Here is an 8,200-nt window from a genome sequence, read left to right on the forward strand (position 1 = left end):
TCGTCCATTCGTTAGGTGATCCCTTGCTCTCACGTTCGACTGTTTTCTCGTCGTTTAGGCCCGTGAGTGAGATTTCTGCTCATTGCAGTCACATCCGGGTTCTTCGCACCTAGATAGTACCAGGACCCTTGTGCCCCGGCCCTTGATCAGATAAAGCTGCCCGCCCTATGACCCACAACTAAAAATGAGCCTTGCGACGAGACGCGGACATTTCCCATGCTGCGGTTCCTCCGGTCTGTTTCCGGGTTGGGTTAGGGGAACATCCGAGCGATTGCCTTCGCAGATCCAAACGCGCTCACAAGCGCACAATAAGAATAAGGCCAATAGAGACTTCATAGGGGACCATTTGAGCTGCAGATCGTAATGCTCCTAGAAAGGCATATTCGAATATAGAGGACTAAAAGTTCCCAAGAAAAAAGTACTTTATCATATCCTTATATGAACCGTACGAAAGGGATCGTAAGCTTTAGTCCTAATTACTATCTTATTCTTATCATTGACATTCCTGCCACATACTGAGTCAATAAATCTTCTAAGTCATCATGTGACCACTCCTTGTACCCCATTCGCGCACTTAGACCAAGTTGGCAAGAAAGTCCGCATATTAGTTTCGTTCTCTCAAGATGTGAGAGTTTCTCAAATTAATTGCTTAACTCTTGTAGCTCAGTTGGTTTAGAGCACCTGTTTAGTAAGCGGGAGGAATTTGAGTTCAACTCTCAACAAGAGCAATATTCAATTTAAAAATTACAAATTAGAAAGTACACAACAAGTCAACAATATAATATATAGAATTAAATAATGACTGATGTACCTCATTTTAACAAATGTAACCACAATCTCTTTTTTTTTTCCCCTGCCTCAATGGGATCGTAATATATAGTCCTAATAACTATCTAATTCTTATCATACACACTCCTGCCACATCATGAGTCAGTAGATCCTTCAAGTTGTCATGTGATCACTCCTTGTACCCCATTTCGCGCACAAGGGCCACGTTAGCAAGAAAGTCCGCCTTTAGCCCTAATAACTATCTGATTCTTATCATAGACACTCCTTCCACATTATGAGTCAAGAGATCTTCCAAGTTTTCATGTGACCATTGCTTGTAACCCATTCGCGCATTTGCGTAATTTGGCAAGAAAGTTTACATTGGTTACGTTCTTTAATGACGTGAGAGATTCTCAGGTTCAATGCCTAGCTCTTGTAGCTCAGTTGGTTAGAGCACCCGTTTAATAAGTGGGAAGTCTTGAGTTCAACTATCAATAAGAGCAAGTCGAAAGTACATAATAGGATTACAATAATTACAAATAAAAATGGATCAAAGAATTCTTAAATTAAATATTATGAACATATAAATTCATGATTAAATATAATATATAGAATTAATAAGTATTGGAATTAAGTAAAAAGTGATGTAGTTATTTTAACAAATTTGACCATAACCTCTGTTTTTTTTTTTTTTTTGGTGCATGAAAGGGATCGTAAGCTTTAGTCCTAATAACTATCTTATTCTTATCATTGACATTCCTGCCACATACTGAGTCAATAAATCTTCTAAGTCGTCATGTGACCACTCCTTGTACCCCATTCGCGCACTTAGACCAAGTTGGCAAGAAAGTCCGCATATTAGTTTCGTTCTCTCAAGATGTGAGAGTTTCTTAAATTAATCGCTTTGCTCTTGTAGCTCAGTAGGTAGAGCACCCGTTCAACTCTCAACAATAGCAATATTTATGTACCTCATTGAAATAAATGTAACCACAACCCTTTTTTTTTTTTTTTTTTTTTTTTGGGTGCCTCAAAGGGATCGTAGGCTTTAGTCCTAATAACTATCTGATTCTTATCAAACACACTCCTGCCACATCATGAGTCAGGAGATCTTTCAAGTTGTCATGTGACCATTCCTTGTACCCCATTCGCGCACTAGGCCCACGTTAGCAAGAAAGTCCGCCTTTAGTCCTAATAACTATCTGATTCTAATCATAGACACTCCTTCCACATTATGAGTCAAGAGATATTCCTAGTTGTCATGTAACCCATTCGCGCACTTGGCGCAATTTGGCAAGAAAGTCCGCATATTAGTTTCGTTCTCTCAAGATGTGAGAGTTTTCTTAAATTAATCGCTTAGCTCTTGTAGCTTAGTAGGGTAGAGCACCCGTTCAACTCTCAACAAGAGCAATATTTATGTACCTCATTTTCATAGGCTTTAGTCCTTATAAGGATCGTAGGCTTTAGTCCTAATAACTATCTGACTCTAACCATAGACACTCCTTCCACATTATGAGTCAAGAGATCTTCCAAGTTGTCATGTAACCATTCCTTGAAACCCATTCGCGCACTTGGCGCAATTTGGCAAGAAAGTCTGCACATTGGTTACGTTATTTAATGACGTGAGAGATTCTCAAGTTTAATGCCTAGCTCTTGTAGCTCATTTGGTTAGAGCACCCGTTTCGTAAGCGAGAGGTCTTGAGTTCAACTCTCAGCAAGAGCAATATTCAATTTCAAAATTACAAATTAGAAAGTACACAACAAGTCTACAATATATAATTTATAAAATTAAAAAGTAATGCAATATTCCAATTAGAACTCAAATTAAAAAGTAATGCAATATTCCAATTGGAATTAAATTCAAATTTGAAAGTACACAACAAGTCTATAATATAATTCACAACAAGTCTACAAACTGATGTACCTCAATCAAATGTAACCACAATCTCTTTTGTTTTTCCCCCCTGGGTGCCTCAATGGGATCGTAATCTATAGTCCTAATAACTATCTAATTCTTATCATACACACTCCTACAACATCATGAGTCAAGAGATCTTTCAAGTTGTCATGTGACCACTCCTTGAACCCCATTCGCGCACAAGGCCCACGTTAGCAAGAAAGTCCGATCTTTTGTCCAAATAACTATCTGATTCTTATCATAGACACTCCTTCCACATTATGAGTCAAGAGATCTTTCCAAGTTGTCATGTGACCATTCCTCGTAACCCATTCGCGCATTTGGCGCAATTTGGCAAGAAAGTCTGCACATTGGTTACGTTCTTTAATGAAGTGAGAGATTCTCAGTTTAATGCCTAGCTCTTGTAGCTCAGATGGTTAGTGCTCCCGTTTAGTAAGCGGAGGTTTTTAGTTTAACTCTTGACAAGAGCAACTCGAAAGTACACAACATGACTACAATAATTACAAATAAAAATATCGAAGAAATATTTCTTAAATTAATCATTATAAACTTATAAATTCAAGATTAATATAATATATAGAATTAATAAGTATTGGAATATTAAAATTCAAATTGGAATTAAAAAAAAAAATTGATTTAGTTCATTTTAAAAATGTAAACACAACCGCTGTTTTATTTTTTTGTTGCCTCAAAGGGTCGTACATTTTAGTCCTAATAACTATCTGATTCTTATCATTGACATTCTTGCCACATCCTGTGTCAAGAAATCTTCTAAGTCGTCATGTAACCACTCTTGTACCCCATTCGCGCACTTGGACCAAGTTGGCAAGAAAGTCCGCATATTAATTTCGTTCTCTCAAGATATGAGAGTTTCTCAAATTAATCGCTTAGCTCTTGTAGCTCAGTTGGTTAGAGCACCTGTTTAGTAAGCGGGAGGTCTTGAGTTCAACTCTCAACAAGAGCAATATTCAATTTCAAAATTACAAATTAGAAGTACACAAGTCTACAATATTATATATAATATATATTATATATATATATATATATATATATATATATATATATTAAAAAGTAATGCAATATTCCAATTGGAATTAAATAAAAATTGATGTACTTATTTAACAAATGTAACCACAATCTCTTTTTTTTCCCCCTGGGTGCCTCAATGGGATCGTAATATATAGTCCTAATAACTATCTAATTCTTATCATACACACTCCTGCCACATCATGAGTCAGGAGATCTTTCAAGTTGTCATGTGACCGCTCCTTGTACCTCATTCGCGCACAAGGCCCACGTTAGCAAGAATGTCCCTTAAGTCCTAATAACTATCTGATTCTTATAGTAGACACTCCTTCCACATTATGAGTCAAGAGATCTTCCAAGTTGTCATGTGACCATTGCTTGTAACCCATTCGCGCATTTGGCGTTATTTGGCAAGAAAGTCTGCACATTGGTTACGTTCTTTATGACGTGAGAGATTCTCGGGTTCAATGCCTAGCTCTTGTAGCTCAGTTGCTTAGAGCACCCGTTTAGTAAGCGGGAGGTTTTGAGTTCAACTCGAAAGTACACAACAGATTACAATAATTACAAATAAAAATGGATGAAAGAATTCTTAAATTAAATATTATAAACTTATAACTTCAAGATTAAATATAATATATAGAATTAATAAGTATTGGAATATTAAAATTCAAATTGGAATTAAATAAAAAAAATGTGACCACAACCTCTGTTTTTTTGTTTTTTTATTTTTTTATTTTTTTTTGGGTGCATGAAAGTGATCGAAAGCTTTAGTCCTAATTACTATCTTATTCTTATCATTGACATTCCTGCCACATACTGAGTAAATAAATCTTCTAAGTCGTCATGTGACCACTCCTTGTACCTCCATTCGGCACTTAGACCAAGTTGACAAGAAAGTCCGCATATTAGTTTCGTTCTCTCAAGATGTGAGAGTTTCTCAAATTAATTGCTTAGCTCTTGTAGCTCAGTTGGTTAGAGCACCGTTTAGTAAGCGGGAGGTCTGGAGTTCAACTCTCAAAAAGAGCAATATTCAATTTCAAAATTACAAATTAGAAAGTACACAACAAGTCTACAATATATATATAATTAAAAAGTAATGCAATATTCCAATTGGAATTAAATAAAAATTGATGTACCTTATTTTAACAAATGTAACCACAATCTCTTTTTTTCCCCCTGGGTGCCTCAATGGGATCGTAATATATAGTCCTAATAACTATCTAATTCTTATCATACACACTCCTGCCACATCATGAGTCAGGAGATCTTTCAAGTTGTCATGTGACCCTCCTTGTACCCCATTCGCGACAAAGGCCCACGTTAGCAAGAAAATCCGCCTTTAGTCCTAATAACTATCTGATTCTTATCATATACACTCCTTCCACATTATGAGTCAAGAGATCTTCCAAGTTGTCATGTGACCATTGCTTGTAACCCATTCTCATTTGGCGTTATTTGGAAAGAAAGTCTGCACATTGGTTACGTTACTTAATGACGTGAGAGATTCTCAGGTTCAATGCTAGCTCTTGTAGCTCAGTTGCTTAGAGCACCCGTTTAGTAGCGGAGGTTTTGAGTTCAAAATCGAAAGTACACAACAAGATTACAATAATTACAAAATAAAATATGGATGAAAGAATTCTTAAATCAAATATTATATACTTATAAATTCAAGATTAAATATAATATATAGAATTAATAAGTATTGGAATATTAAAATTCAAATTGGAATTAAATAAAAAATACAAATGTGACCACAACCTCTGTTTTTTTTTTTTCTTTTTTGGGTGCCTTAAAGGGATCGTAGGCTTTAGTCCTAATAACTATCTGATTCTTATTATTGACATTCCTGCCACATCCTGAGTTAATAAATCTTCTATGTCGTCATGTGACCACTCCTTGTACCCCATTCGCGCACTTGGACCAAGTTTGCAAGAAAGTCGGCATATTAGTTTCGTTCTCTCAAAACGTGAGAGTTTCTCAAATTAATTGCTTAACTCTTGTAGCTCAGTTGGTTAGAGCACCGTTTAGTAAGCAGGAAGTGGGAGGTCTTGAGTTCAACTATCAAAAGAGCAAGTCGAAAGTACATAAAAGGATTACAATAATTACAACAAAAATTTTGTTCAAGAATTCTTAAATTAAATATTATGAAAATATAAATTCATGATTAAATATAATATATAGAATTAATAAGTATTGAACATATGAATTCATGATTAAATATAATATATAGAATTAATAAGTATTGGAATATTATAATTCAAATTGGAATTAAGTAAAAAATTGTAGTTTATTTTAACAAATTTGACCACAACCTCTGTTTTTTTGTTTTTTTTTTTTTTATTTTTTTTTGGGTGCATGAAAGTGATCGAAAGCTTTAGTCCTAATTACTATCTTATTCTAATCATTGACATTCCTGCCACATACTGAGTCAATAAATCTTCTAAGTCGTCATGTGACCACTCCTTGTACCCTATTCGCGCACTTAGACCAAGTTGGCAAGAAAGTCCGCATATTAGTTTCGCTCTCTCAAGATGTGAGAGTTTCTCAATTAATCGCTTAGCTCTTGTAGCTCAGTTGTTTAGAGCACCCGTTTAGTAAGCGGAAGGTCTTGAGTTCAACTCTCAACAGAGCAATATTCAATTTCAAAATTACAAATTAGAAAGTACACAACAAGTCTACAATATATATATAACTAAAAAGTAATGCAATAATCTCTTTTTTTTCCCCCTGGGTGCCTTAATGGGATCGTAATATGTAGTCTTAATAACTATCTAATTCTTATCATACACACTCCTGCCACATCATGAGTCAGGAGATCTTTCAAGTTGTCATGTGACCACTCCTTGTACCCCATTCGCGCACAAGGCCCACGTTAGCAAAAAATCCGCCTTTAGTCCTAATAACTATCTGATTCTATCATATACACTCCTTCCACATTATGAGTCAAGAGATCTTCCAAGTTGTCATGTGACCATTGCTTGTAACCCATTCTCGCATTTGGCGTTATTTGGAAAGAAAGTCTGCACATTGGTTACGTTACTTAATGACGTGAGAGATTCTCAGGTTCAATGCCTAGCTCTTGTAGCTCAGTTGCTTAGAGCACCCGTTTAGTAAGCGGGAGGTTTTGAGTTCAAATCGAAAGTACACAACAAGATTACAATAATTACAAATAAAAATATGGATGAAAGAATTCTTAAATTAAATATTATATACTTATAAATTCAAGATTAAATATAATATATAGAATTAATAAGTATTGGAATATTAAAATTCAAATTGGAATTAAATAAAAAATACAAATGTGACCACAACCTCAGTTTTTTTTTTTTTCTTTTTTTGGGTGCCTTAAAGGGATCGTAGGCTTTAGTCCTAATAACTATCTGATTCTTATTATTGACATTCCTGCCCCATCCTGAGTTAATAAATCTTCTATATCGTCATGTGACCACTCCTTGTACCCCATTCGCGCGCACTTGGACCAAGTTTGCAAGAAAGTCGGCATATTAGTTCCGTTCTCTCAAAATGTGAGAGTTTCTCAAACTAATTGCTTAACTCTTGTAGCTCAGTTGGTTAGAGCACCCGTTTAGTAAGCGGAGGTCTTGAGTTCAACTATCAACAAGAGCAAGTCGAAAGTACATTAAAGGATTATTACAATAATAAAAACAAAAATATGGATCGAAGAATTCTTAAATTAAATATTATGAAAATATTAATTCATGATTAAATATAATATATAGAATTAATAAGTATTGAACATATAAATTCATGATTAAATATAATATATAGAATTAATAAGTATTGGAATATTATAATTCAAATTGGAATTAAGTAAAAATTGTAGTTTATTTAACAAATTTGACCACAACCTGTTTATTATTATTATTTTATTTTATTTTATTTTGGGTGCATGAAAGGGATCGTAAGCTTTAGTCCTAATTACTATCTTATTCTTATCATTGACATTCCTGCCACATCCTGAGTTAATAAATCTTCTATGTCGTCATGTGACCACTCTTGTACCCCATTCGCCACTTGACCAAGTTTGCAAGAAAGTCGGCGTATTAGTTTCGTTCTCTCAAAATGTGAGAGTTTCTCAAATTAATTGCTTAACTCTTGTAGCTCAGTTGGTTAGAGCACCCGTTTAGTAAGCAGGAAGTGAGAGGTCGTGAGTTCAACTATCAACAAGAGCAAGTCGAAAGTACATAAAAGGATTACAATAATTACAAACAAAAATTTGGTCAAAGAATTCTTAAATTAAATATTATGAAAATATAAATTCATGATTAAATATAATATATAGAATTAATAAGTATTGAACATATGAATTCATGATTAAATATATATATATAGAATTAATAAGTATTGGAATATTATAATTCAAATTGGAATTAAGTAAAAAATTGTAGTTTATTTTAACAAATTTGACCACAACCTCTGTTTTTTTTTTTTTTTTTTTTTTATTTTTTTTTGGTGCATGAAAGTGATCGAAAG

The 8,200-nt window shown here is 34.3% G+C and overlaps 2 non-coding genes across 2 annotated transcripts; both read left to right on the top strand.

The window, feature by feature from the left end:
* The first annotated feature begins 2,414 nt into the window (after positions 1 to 2,414).
* TRNAT-CGU lies at positions 2,415 to 2,488 on the top strand. Its single transcript has one exon. It is a non-coding gene; the product is annotated as a tRNA-Thr (tRNA).
* Positions 2,489 to 3,573: 1,085 nt separating this feature from the next.
* On the top strand, positions 3,574 to 3,647 carry TRNAT-AGU. Its single transcript has one exon. It is a non-coding gene; the product is annotated as a tRNA-Thr (tRNA).
* Positions 3,648 to 8,200: the final 4,553 nt, after the last annotated feature.

This window comes from Ipomoea nil, unplaced genomic scaffold (genome assembly GCF_001879475.1).
Source record: "Ipomoea nil cultivar Tokyo-kokei standard unplaced genomic scaffold, Asagao_1.1 scaffold2298, whole genome shotgun sequence".
Taxonomy (NCBI): domain Eukaryota; kingdom Viridiplantae; phylum Streptophyta; class Magnoliopsida; order Solanales; family Convolvulaceae; genus Ipomoea; species Ipomoea nil.